This window comes from Urocitellus parryii, chromosome 7, assembly GCF_045843805.1.
Source record: "Urocitellus parryii isolate mUroPar1 chromosome 7, mUroPar1.hap1, whole genome shotgun sequence".
Classification (NCBI taxonomy): domain Eukaryota; kingdom Metazoa; phylum Chordata; class Mammalia; order Rodentia; family Sciuridae; genus Urocitellus; species Urocitellus parryii.
Window position 1 is genome coordinate 68864923 of NC_135537.1, and position 13865 is coordinate 68878787.

Genomic DNA, 13865 nt, shown 5'->3' on the forward strand with positions numbered 1-13865 from the left:
ATAGGCGACTTTTAACTCAAAAGAACCTGCATTGGGCTGGGGATGTGGCTCAAGTGGTAACGCACTCACCTGGCATGGGTGGGGTGCTGGGTTCGATCCTCAGCACCACATAAAAGTAAAATAAAGATGTTGTGTCCACCGAAAACTAAAAAATAAATATTAAAAACAAAGTACCTGCATTGTAGGACTGCACAAAATACCTTCATTCATTTTGTTAAAATAAAACTTTAAACTTTATTGGTATTGTAGTTTCCTTGTTTAGAGAAATTATAAACTATCAGCAGTTTCAACTGACTCCAATAGTGTGGATTTGGATACATTTTAGAACATAATAATAAAAACAATTCCGTCAACCCTGGTGAGGTATCCTTGCTTTGATTTTAAATGAGATTCATTGTTTTCTAAAGTTTGAGAAACGTCTTTTCTGTATTTCCTCCCACTAGACGTGTCATCTCGGGCTCCAATGGCTAGCTAGGATCTCTCTCCAGGATTCAGCGGGAACAGCTTACAGTTACCTACAGGCGCTCTGGGAGTCACTAAAGGGACTCCTCGACTTTCATCCCCCGGGACTTCCGCAGGCCCGAGGAGATGGGCTGTTTCCCCCTACTTTCCCACTTAGCGAGTCCCAGGCTCGGTGGCCTCAGCCCTCAAGCTTCCAAAACCCTTCGGAACTCAGGCGCACCCCAGACACCGCTCGCCCAGCCCGGCGGCCCCCGCTTCCAGCGTTTCCTTCCCCGGGAGCCGTTTCCCAATCTTCCCTGATCCCAGGCATTCGTTAAAATACAGACTTCCCGTTTTTCTGGAAATTCTAGAGTCAGGGCTCAGGGACCTGCATTCTAACAATCGTCCTAGAGAGTCTTACTGGCAGGCAAGGTTGGGAAACGTGGCTCTAGGGTTTCCTCTGTCTCCACGCTTCTTCCCGGAGGTCACCTCACCGCTCGCTAGACGAGTCTGGTCAGTACCTCTGGTTTGGTAAGTTTCGCCGGCCTCCGGCTCCTCGGCAGCCTGGGCGCGGTTGCCGGGCGACCCGACGCTCCAGGTCCGCCCGCTGCTCGAGGGAAGTATCGCGAGGTTGCGGGAAGCGCCCCCTGTGGCCGGGCGCAGGGGCTGTTGATTGTGACGTGGGGCCGAGGGTTGATACAGCCCCCTGGACAGTCTCTGGATGGAGATCAGTTGATTGAACTGGCCGTGAGGCATCGGTTTTATCGGCAGCAGACAGGACAATTTTTGCTAGGTCACCATTTCCCACTGGACCATCAGATTTGACTGTTGGGCACAATAACCCTCTTGTCCCAGTAACAGATCAGAAAAGGAATTATCTGCATCAAGCCAATACTTCACCCTTTCTCGGATAAAACCCAAACTCAGGGTGACATTCATCATGTCTTCCCTCATCGTTTGCCACTTGACCCCTACTCTCCAGAATTCTCCACTGTTCACTGTTCTAAAAAGATTTTCCCTCCCTAATCCCCGCAGAGTAGCACTAGAACATACGTTATTCTCTCTTTCATTATTTTTACCTTTTAAGACGATGGAGAATAAGGGCATCTTTTCTGAAGACTTCCTGCAGACTCCATCGTTGTTAAGTGATGTTACTTTCTGCCCCCAGCATAGCTGGGATGTATTCAGTTCTTTAGATTAGCACTTATCACTTCACTATATGTTGTTACTTATCCAGACTCCAATAAGGTGATACATTATTTGAGGACAAGGATTAGATCTTTTACCTTGCTATTCCCAGGAACCAGGAAAGTGCCTTGTATATTGAGAAGTCACTTCATAAATGTTTGTAAAATAAATAATTTATAAATGAAAGAAAGGAAGAATAGTAGTACAAAGAACAGATTTACAGTGGAAAAAAACAGGCTTAATGGAGATACAGTGAAACAATCTGGATGTAAAGGACACAGCATACCTGAGAGTACCTGTTGTGTTCTGAGAGTACAAGGTTGTCATTGCCATTCCTTGAGCAAAGAAGTGTCAAGAGTGGATCTGTTAAAATTGCAAGGCAGCTTAGAGCCCATAAGGGTAGTCCCATTGCCATCTTGCAGATAAGAAAACTAATGGGCTTAGAAAGAAGAAAGAAATGTTCTTAAGGTCATACACTTGGAGTGGCAAAGAGGAAACTTATTCTTGGGCTCTTGATTTCAAATCCTGTTCTCTTTTCATTATATGTCACTGATCATTACAATAGGAATAGCCTAAGAAGGGGTTGGGGATCAGGGCAAAGAAACCCAAACTTCATTCCATACATTGTTGGTAAAGTCCATTTGTGAAGTAATCTTGGCCCAAATGGAATGAAGACAAATATAAGTAGAAAATAATGAACGAATTTAGGAGACTTCTTGAAATATGATTTAATATCGATTGGATAAAAGGAGAGGAGAATAAAATTCCCAGGTGTTATGTAGGATAAAGGATTAATACTGGAGAAAGAGGAGAGGTTGCAATAAATTTGAGGGGAAATGTGAGATGGGAGAAGTATTTATAGTCTCCAGTATAAAACTAATTAATGAAACCATGAAGCCATAAGTGGTAGTGAGGGAGAAAGTAAAGAAAGAGAAATAGTGGGTCAATAGCTATGCCAACTAGTTGGGATGGAAGAGGGAAGAAAAGCTGGTAAAGATGGCAAAGAAAAATTTATCAGTAGTAATATTTGTTCTTAGAACAAATAATAGTAATTCAAAATCTGGTGATTCAGATCCAGATACAGGGCAAAGAGTTCAAAGAGTGTATTCAGGGGGTTACTAACAGAATAAAAAGCTACAGAAGGATGAAAAGTAAGAGTGATCAGAATAATATGGTTAAAACACTAGGACATAAATCAGAAATTCCTCCTATCTATTTTGTAGGCTATTCCTCTGGGGTAACACTTTTAATAATGCATGCAGGCTGGCCCATTGCTCTTAAATGAGTAATTAGCTGCTAACATTACATTGCTAGAAACCTTGAATATCAGTTTCTCCCATTGTACTGAGAGAATATTTTCCTCCCCTTTTTCCACATGTGTGCATGATAGTTGTCTATAATGATAGGATTTGTTGTTACATGTTTGTACATGCACACAATATAACAATATAATTTGGCCAATATCACTTCCCAGCACTTCTCCTCTCCCACCCCTTGGTCCCTTTCTTCAACTGATCTCTGTTTTTCATGAAATTCACCCCCACCTTTATTTCCCCTTTTCTCTCTAGCTTCTGTATGTCAGATAAAACATATGACCCTTGACCTTATGATTGTGACTTATTTCACTTATATAATGCTCTCTAGTTTCATTCATTTACCTGAAAATGACATAATTTCATTTTTTTGTGGCTGGAGAAAATACTTTCTCTTAAACTTTACTCGTTGCATTAAAAATTTTAATTGGTATTTCAAATCATTTTAAACATCAGCAGTCACAAAGTGATTTTTAGTTCCATGAAGAGCAGGATCTGAAAATCTTTTTGGAAAATTTTCATATGCCATTATAAAAAAGGAGTATGATCTCATATGTGGTAAAATTTACTAGTATTTTTTAGAGATTGTGTCTAACTATGTTGCTCTGGCTAATCTCAAACTTGTGGGCTCAAATGATCCTTCTGCCTGTACCTCCTGAGTATCTGGGACTACAGGTATGCACCACCACTCCCAGTTATATATACTTTCTTTTTTAAAAAAAATATATTTTTAGTTGTAAATGAACACACAGTATCTTTATTTATTTTTTATGTGGTGCTGAGGATCGAACCCAGTGCCTCACACTAGCAAGGCAAGTGCTTTACCACTGAGCTATAGCCCCAGCCTAATATACTTTCAAATGTCTAAAAGAAGAGATAGATAAATAGATAATATATTTACATATAGATATGTAGATATACACCCAAATATTTACAAGTGGTTATTTCCTGGTGGTGAGATTAGGAATTTTTTCTTTTTGTTTTTGCAATTAGGCTTTTAAAAAATGATAAAATTACATTTTCAAAGTTCATTTTGAATCCTGCTCTTCCTGGAGTTAAAAATCACTGTGATTGCTGGTGTTTAAAATGGTTTGAATTACTAATTAATTTTTTAATGCAACAAGAGAAAGTATTCTGTCATAAGATGTGAAATATAATTCCTGTCTAGTGGCACACTGTGTTCAAGAATCATCTGTATATTTTCCAATGTGGCAGAAATTTGGCAGACTACAAGAAATACTTGTGTTCATTACCACATTTGTAAGTTCAGTGTAAAATACCCTTAAGATTTATACTTTGACAGATGTTGAGAAATTTATATTTGCAAAAAACCATTGTGAAGTCTTGAGAATCATTTTAAAATACACTTTTGAAAGCATGATGGTTAAAAAAGCACATTTTAAAAGCCTCAACTAGAGTTTCCAAGTAACTTTAGACAAAAATATACTTTACATTTCATGTTGTTCCATATTTGTTAGTCACTGTATATTTCCTGAGTATAATACTGCATAGTACTACATAAAGTGCTAAGCAAACACTTTAATGATATGTTACCTTTCATTGAGAAATTGAGAAATTAAAAGGTTCAGATATGTATATCATCACACAACTCCACACAGAAAAATTAACATTTATTTGGTATCTAAGTCCTTGTATGGTCCTTTCTGCCACAATGTGGAACTAATGATTTGTTCTGGCCAATAAAATGAATAAAATAAAATAAAATTTATGGGATGTCATTTCCATGATTAGGTCATAACAGCAGACTCAGTTGCTTTGATTAGGCAAGCTGTAATTGGGAATGTCCGTGTGGCAAGGATCTGAGGGTACTCTCCAGCCAATAGCTAGTGAGAAACGGAGGCATTAGTTCATTGAGAAACTAAATGCCAAAAATCCCTGTTAGAGCTGGAAGGTTGGTTCTTCTACCAATTGTTTTCAGATGATGCTTCATCTCTAGCCAATGCTTGATTGTAGCCTTGTTAGAGACCCTGAAGAAGAGGACCCAGATTCCTGGCCCATAATATTCTGCAATAATAAATGTGTGTTGTTTTAATCCACTAAGTTTTGGGGTGATTGTTACACAGCAATACTGAAAGATGGACAATTCCCTTAAGGAGAGAAGATTTATTATTCAGAAATTTGGGTCATAATTTGAATTTTCATAGAAAACTCTGAATGGAAGCTCAAAGGAGAGAAATTAAAATGACTATAGGAACGGGAACAAAAGGTTTCTTTGTGAACATATATCTGTATGTAGAAACTGGAAGCTGTAGAAACAATACAATTTCCTTTTACTTCTGGGTGGGTCAGTTTCCACTCCTTATTTCTGTAACCTGTATATGATCATGTACTTGAGAGTTTCTCTAGAAGCTATTAGGAGCCTTCTAATGCGATGATGCACAAAATATGAGCCCCAATAATGTGATTAAAAACTTAGTAACTGATTTGTCATTTATTATATAACAAATTCTATAAATATAAATCATTGCTCTATAGGTGACATGTAAAGTAATCTATAGTATTTCTTTGATTTTTGGACCTAATCATCAAACAGGCTTCTAGTCATTCAATCCACCTGAATATGAATGTCCTAGAGGCATTGAAAACTCAAAACTGATATCATTTCTATCCTGCACAAATCTAATAGGCTTCCTCTAGTTTGGCTTGTCCACAGTCCATCCTACTACACAAAGTAGAATCAGAAAAGCTGGCTGCCATCGTATATGCCTCTAATCCCAGCAGAGGCAGGAGGATTCTAAGTTTGAGGCCAGCCTCGGCAATTTAGTGAGGCCCTAAGCAACTTGGTGAGACCCTGTATCAAAATATAAAATAAAAAGAGCTGAGGCTCAGTGGTTAAGTGCCCCCCTGGGTTCAATCTTTGTTACTCCTCCCCCCACACCCTGGCAAAACAAGGGACTGTGGTTGCAGCTCAGTGACAGAGCACTTGCCTAGCATGTGTGGGGCACTGGGTTCAATCCTCAGCACTGCATAAAAATAAATAAAATAAAGGTATGTGTCCATCTACAGCTTAAAAACAAACAAACACAAACAACAAAGTACAGTCAGAGAGCCACCTCCAACACTGTCTCACATACTAGCATTCTCACATTCAGTCACCAAATCAAGTCCACTTAGTGTCAGAAACAACTTTCAAAACTAATTGTTTCACCACTGTCCCCATCACTACTTAAGAATGATAAGAAGGCTGGGGTTGTGGCTCAGTGGTAGAGTGCTCACCTAGCAGGTACGAGGCCCTGGGTTCGATCCTCAGCACCACGTAAAAATAAATAAAAGTATTTTGTTCAACTACAAATAAAAAATAAATATTAAAAAAGATTTTCTTGGGTTCTGTTTTTAAAAAATCTATTATGTTTAATACAGCCACTTTTAACTATTAACATGCATTTCCACTAGAAGGTCAAACTGCATAAATATAATGTGAAATGTGGCTGTAAATTAAATGATCTCAGCTGAAAGTCAGTTTCATTAAAAGCACATTTATGGGCTGGGGATGTGGCTCAAGTAGTAGCGTGCTCGCCTGGCATGTGTGCGGCCCGGGTTCGATCCTCAGCACCACATACAAAGATGTTGTGTCCGCCGAAAACTAACTAAATAAATAAGTATTAAAAAAACACATTTATATTATACAATTATAGTAAAAAAGATATTTTCTGAAAAATATGTTGTAAAAATTTCCAATGGCATTCTAATCTTTGTTTCATCTTTATTTCTGAAATATTTATTGTTAATAAACTAACAGCTAAGTGTTTATGAAGAATTTACAAGAAAGGAACTTTTAATTATAGAAAAAGTTTAGGTTAAAACAAAAAGTGTAGGTTCAGTTTCGGAAACAGTTCCTTGCTTATATTTTAAGAATTAAGGGGAAAAAAGATGTTTTATACTAGAGGTAAAGAACCTTTCTGTCTTCTACTAGAGATCCAAGACTTTGCTTAAATTTATCAGGCCAATAATAAGTTCAGCAAAAGTTTAATTAGTTGGTGATGGATTGAGGCTAAGAGTGAAACTTAGTAATGTTATATACTCTATCCTCATGTCTTTTAAAATAATTTGTTAAAATAAATGAAAACATATTTATACTTGTACTTAATTGCTTCATTTTGGGGGCACCTATCTGCTTATTTTTAAAAAGTTTCCCCTTCTTGCTTATTTTTTTTTAAACTGGTGCATTATAATTATTTCATGTTCATTTTTGAAGATTACTGGTGCTTTTTTTTTAAATTAGTGTATGGATTTTTGCATATTTCCGCAATAACAACCTTTCATTGAAAAAATGATTTTTTTAAAACTCCTGTTTTAAACCTGTTAAGAAAATTTGGGAAAAGGTATTCATTTTATAAGATCTTAGTGTGTAGCAAAATTCATGTTCCCATAAAAAATACTTTGTCCTTACTAAAAACATTATATTGTTAATTCTTAAAAGCAAATTGAGCTGGGGATATAGCTCAGTTGGTAGAGTGCTTGACTTACATGCACAAAGCCCTGTGTTCAATCCCGGGCAACACACACACACACACACACACACACACACACACACACACTAAAACAAAACAAAACAAAACCACCACTAACCAAAAACGAAAATAACAACAACAAAAGAAAATTGAGTTTCTTGGCTGAACTTTTCTATCAAGTGCCTATGATGTGCCACTATTCAAGGTGCTAAGTGCTAGTGGGTGAGATCAAGTCCCTGACTCCATGGAGCTTATATTCTAGAAAGGTGAGTCAGTAGACAAGTAAACAGTGAACAAGATAATTTCCTGTTGTGATAAATTCTGTGAAGGAAACCAATAGAGTGAACCCTAACTAGGCTTTAGAAGTGAGGATGGAAGGAAAGGAAGAAGTGTTTTTTTAGGGTGAAGATGACAGGCCAGGTCTCTAGGAGGAGACAGGCATCTGAGCAGAGACCTCAAGAATGAAGAATCAAGCCTGTGAGAAACTTCAAGGAGCCTTCCAGGCCCTGGAAGCAGCCAGAACTAGAGAGTTTGAAAAGAGAAGAAGCTGGGTGAATGTAAGGACCAATGAGGGAGGGGAGAATGGAATATGAAGGAAGTAGATTAATATTTTTTGTTGTACTTGAGCACAATACCTTTATTTTATTTATTATGTGGTGCTGAGGATGGAACCCAGGGCCTCACAAGTACTAGGTGAGTGCTGTACCACTGAGCCACAACCCCAACCCTAGAAACCAGATCTTGGGGCTGGGATGTGGTTCAAGTGGTAGCGCCATCTCCTAGCATGCGTTTGGCCCAGGTTCCATCCTCAGCACCACATACAAACAAAGATGTTGTGTCCGCCGATAACTAAAAAATAAATATTAAAATTCTCTCTCTCACTCTCTCTTTAAAAAAGAAAAAGAAACCAGATCTTGAAGGGTCCTTAGGCCATAGTGAGAAATTCAAATTTTGATACATAGTGGCATTTACATCCTAAGGCAGAATATAAATCTTCCTTTTGTTACTAGGAAAATATATTGTATTTAGAATTTGAGGGAGAGAGCCGGTGCTACTTTATTGTAAGTTGAAAATCAAAAATCTGATGGAAATATAATACTTTTATAGTGTGATACTAATGTAATGAATAGTGTTATTGAGGATGCCCCTAGAACTCTCAGGAGGATCCTGAAAATTAGAAAATATAATCTAAAAAATATTATTCCCAGCTGGGCACGGTGGCATATGCCTGTAATCCCAGCAGTTTAGGAGGCTGAGGCAGAAGGATAGAGAGTTCAAAGCCAGCCTCAGCAAAAGCAAGGCACTAAGCAACTCAGTGAGACCCAGTCTCTAAAGAAAATACAAAATAGTGCTGGAGATGTGGCTCAGTAGTTGAGTGCCCCTGAGTTCAATCTCCAGTACTGCCCCCAAAATGTTATTCCCAATGTGACAGTACTGGGGGTGCAGACTCTTGGGGAGGTGTTTTGGTTGTGAAGGTTGTCCATAAGAATGGACTAATGCCACTGTAAAAAGGTCTTGTGAAAGTAACAAAAAAAAAAATATATATATAACTGCAACTTGTGTTCCAAATTTTCTTATTCATATAGGTTTTGTGGGGCTGGGGTTGTAGCTCAGTGACAGAACGCTCGCCTAGCATGTGTGAGGCACTGGGTTCGATCCTTAGCACTGCATATGAATAAGTAAAAAATAAAATAATTTTAAAAATACAGCTTTTGTTTTAGTTATGCTCTTTAGTGAAATAGGTAAAGCACATGGTAATAAATTATTTTTTTTTAGATCTTGAGAGAATTAGAAGTCCATACTGTTAATGTTTGTCTAAATGAATTGTCATTTCAATAGTTCATACTTCCTTAGTTTTAAGCGATATAATGTTTATTTTAAATATTAAGATTAGTTAGGAAGCTTGAAAATATACCCCCTAAAAAGTGGCATTCATGTGTAATTCTTACATCAGCAGCATATCAAATTAACTTCCTTGAGGCTAGAGAATATTTCAGATGGTTGTAGTTTTTAAATACAGTATTCTCATATATAAGAACAAATATTAATTTCTTATTTTGTCTCTTTTATTCTTTTAAGCTCCAAATCTTTATTTTTATTTATATGTGGTGTTGAGAATTGAACCCAGTCCCTCACACATGCTAGGCAAACGCTCTACCACTGAGCTGTAATTCCAGCCCTAAGCCCCAAATCTTAATAGCCTCAACTATGCTGAAAAATCATGGATGAGAAACTAGATGGATTACATAGGAGTTGAAGTAAAAAGTTAAAGCTCAACAAATACATGTTATGAAGGTCTTATTCAGCATTATTGATACAAATAATAGTGAACTGAATATAAATAGGAGGTATGAAGTATTAAGTTATAGGATAAAAAATTTATCATATAAATCAAACATTTATTTGGAGATGATTTTATACCAAGAAATTTTTTTCAGGAAGTTGTTTAAAGTAATTATTTTCAATAGTAAACATTAATAGTTTTGTGATCAATTTTTATAATCTTTTAAAGGCCAAACAATTCTATTCTAGACAATATACTTCTTTATGCATATGCCTCTTAGGCTTTGAAAAGTACAACTGTAGTTCATCAAATGTGCCCCAAGGCACAATACCATTTTACTCAGTCATTAGAAGGTTTAGCATAATTGCTTAGTATAATCCAAAGAAAATATGAGTACTGACATCAGGGACTCTCCAATTTGTTAGGCAATTGTTCTATAATTTTTGGCACCAAGATAATCCACATGTTGAAAAAGCAATTAATCACTAGTGTTAGTTATCAAGCTATGCTTTTAGCTGTTTCCTCCCAAATTTGACCTGAAATGACAGAGTTCCTGATTTTATTTTTATAATATTCTGATTTGTGAGATCAAAAGTTTAAGTATACCAATGTGGTCACAGTTGACCTGAATTTCATGTTATTAATTTTCTAAAGTAAGTAGATTATAACATTATGTTTACAAAGATGAATGGTATATCAACTGCTAACATTTAGATAAAAGATTTAGAAACTTATAGATTGATTACCTCAGAAATCACCTGGTGTCCTAAAATTAGCATTTTGGCTATTGGAACTTGTATTGAAAATAGGCCAAAATGAGAACTGTATTTTCTATTTCCTAACTAATATTTTGCAAACATAATGACAGAAACACATCAATTATTAAATAGTGGATAACATAATTACCTCATCATAATTTGAGCAAAATTATCTTTTAGTTATGAGGATGAGCAAAAGAGACCATCATACTATGTAGTATATTTTTCTGTCTTCAAACAAACAAACAAACAGAAAACCACATTACTCACCAATATATATATATATATATATATATATATATATATATATATATATATATATACTCACTATATATATATCTTAGGTTATAGTTAAAACAATCCAGAAATACAAAAGAAACCTTAGAAACTTAATGGTCTATGTTCTGTTAAGTTTATTTAGCTACATGTGGATGCAGTGCAGACTTAGTAATATAAATGAACTCTTCTCTGCATGCATGACTTACACGTCTGTACCTCATCAGTCACAGGACAGTTTTGGAAACTGAACCTCTGCAACATGCAGCACTTCACCTCCCAGCTTTTCTGATTCATTGTAAAGTTACTCATGCTTCTGCTCCTTTGTGTTTATTTTTAAGTGGCTGTGTTTTGGGGCAGTTTATTATTCTATTGTGCAATATACTGATTTTTTTTTAAAGCTCGTATACCAGGTATTCATACTAAACTTGTGACAGTCTTCAGACTTGATCACTCAAAGGGAGCAAGAAATATTTGGTGTAAGCTTTTATTTTCCAAATTCAGAAACAATGGAGCACAAATGGCTTCTCTTGGCTCTTTTTTGTCCTTGGCAGTATTGTTGATTTCAAAATAACAACCTGAGTGGTATGCTATTCGTAGTCAATGAAAACAGGCACATCAAGACACTCATATAATTGTAAAGTATAACATAAAAGATGGAACTAAATGCCTAAAATTCTCAACAATTTATATAGAAGTTCATATTATTCAATTGTTTGGAAGTAGAATCTCTATATATTAAAACAACCTGGAAAATTTGGAACACGGTTGATTTGTGGAATCTTACTGGATCCACTAACTGGTTTCAATCCCATTCCATATCAACTGACTTCTTTCCATCTCTGCTAGAGCCTGGGCTTGAAGTCCTGCTCCTATTCCTTTTAAAAATTACTTGGACATTGGGATTAAATTTTTTATGACGATTGACATTTCCTGTATATTATCACCAAAGAGTTTGAGAAATTATCTATGAAAAATTTGAAACTGAACAAAAAACAGACTTCACTCAGGAAAAATGGCCTTTTCAGCTCCCGAATAGCTCAAGGCTGTAAGATAATACTTTGCAGGAAAAGGCAACAAACCTCATCTCATGACTTCAGTTTATAAATTATGACTGCAAATTGAATCTTGAGTTGCTAAAAGCTTGATGTTTTAAATAGGAACATGTTTAAGAAAAGTGATCATGAAACTAATTAAAATTTAAAGATATGCTTTAAGAACATCTGCAAAAGACCTTACTTTTAAGTAACTACATTTCAAATAAAATACAAATGTTCCCTTCTGGGGCTATTTTTGCCTAGGATGGATGGCTGATTGAGGGATCATTGTTGGTTGTCTCTGTGGCATCCACTTAACCCATTGTGTAGTACTTAATGCATTTTGGATTACTGACCCCACTCTGAGGTCAAGGGATAGCCTTAACTAACCAGTCATGTGCAATTGGGCATGTCACTCAAGTTAGATCAGAGTGAAGTCAGAACCTTATTTGGACACCAGTGAACAGCTTTTCCCCTTAAGTGGGTGGTGTGGTATAATACCAACTTTGGAGGAAACTACTTAAGTCCAGGTCAATATGAGGAGGGCAGAGATGAGAACCCTGACAGAAGTCTCATCCAACTTATAACTCTGAACCTTGGAGTTAGGTGAGCCAACATTCTATTTATTTAAGCAATTTTGGCTTTGGTTACTGTTACTGATAAACACTGAGACTTCTCAAAATGAGTCCAGTGAAATTAGGACTAAAAAAATTTCTTTTCCTGGCTATTTCTCTTTGTTGTAAGAAGTATTTTCTATGTCACTGAGATATCTTAACTGATTAGTTCACCAATGTAAATGTGGATAATAGTATTCTAGCCTTGGAATGGAAATTGCTAATATGCTTTCCATGGTGACTCTAATGACACTGTACTCTTTCTGGTCAAAAATTTAAACATTTAATCATGACAGTCAGGGAAACCCCAACAAGCTTGTTACTGTTCTTAGCAGGATGATTCAATACGATATTGGTGTTGCTGAAATTTTGGCATTAAATACAGATTTTGGTTATTCTTTGAGGGTAGTCATTTTTTTTTAAAGGGCAAAAAATGGAGGTGAGTTTCAATCATGAAATTCCAAGTATACACTTTTACTTAATGAATAAAACAAGTTGGGCTGGGGTTGTGGCTCAGCAGTAGAGTGCTTCCTTAGCACGTGCTAGGCCCTGGGCTCAATTCTCAGCACCATGTAATCAATAAAAATAAAGGTACTGTGTTCAACTACAACTAAAAAATACACATTAATAAAAAAAAAAAGCCATTCCAAAAGGCTGTCCCATATATAGTATCTGTATTTAAATGCTAGTTAATTAGCTTTCTCATCTTAACCAGACTGCCTTCTTTCTAAAGCTTGTGGAAAACCTTCAGATAATTTTTTTTATTGACCTTTTTGGCAGTATGTGAAATCACTGGCTAAATTCTTTTTTTAAAGGTCCTTTTCTTTTTTTGCTCCTGTGGTCTCCTTTTCTGCCCATTTAAAAATTTTGATGTTTCCATGATTCAGTCTTAGGCTATTTTTTTTAAAACAAGATTTACTTGCATATTATTTCCATACCAAAAACATTCCTTACATTCTTTTTTAGAAAATTAACCTAAAAATAAAGTTTTACCTTAAAATGTTACAGTAACATCAAAAATGTAATGTTCATCATCATGCAAAGAAAATAATCAATTAGCTGTTTTCGTTCATTACATTCACCTTCTCAAAAATGAGGTGGATGATTAAGATGTCATCTTAACCTTCCCATTAATCAACCAAGCTGTTTTATTAATATTATTGAATAAAGGGGAAATCATTTGAAGAATTGTGATCAGTTATTACAGTTTTAAGAAATCCCAATAATATATCTTTTTTAAACTAAAATTCAATACAGTACTTGAATTGCCTCTATGAGCTTAGCTGGTATAAATAAAATCTTGTCAGTCAGCATTTATAGGTTGTATAAAGAATAATTTTTATTTACTCTTCATTTCTTGAGGCCTTATAATGTTTTGCTAGTTGGAATTTTATAAACTGCAACAATTAAAGGGGACTTTCCCCAGGTTTTCAGTGCATTTTGTAGATGCAGCTGGTTTCGGAGGCCTTTCTGAGAGAGCTT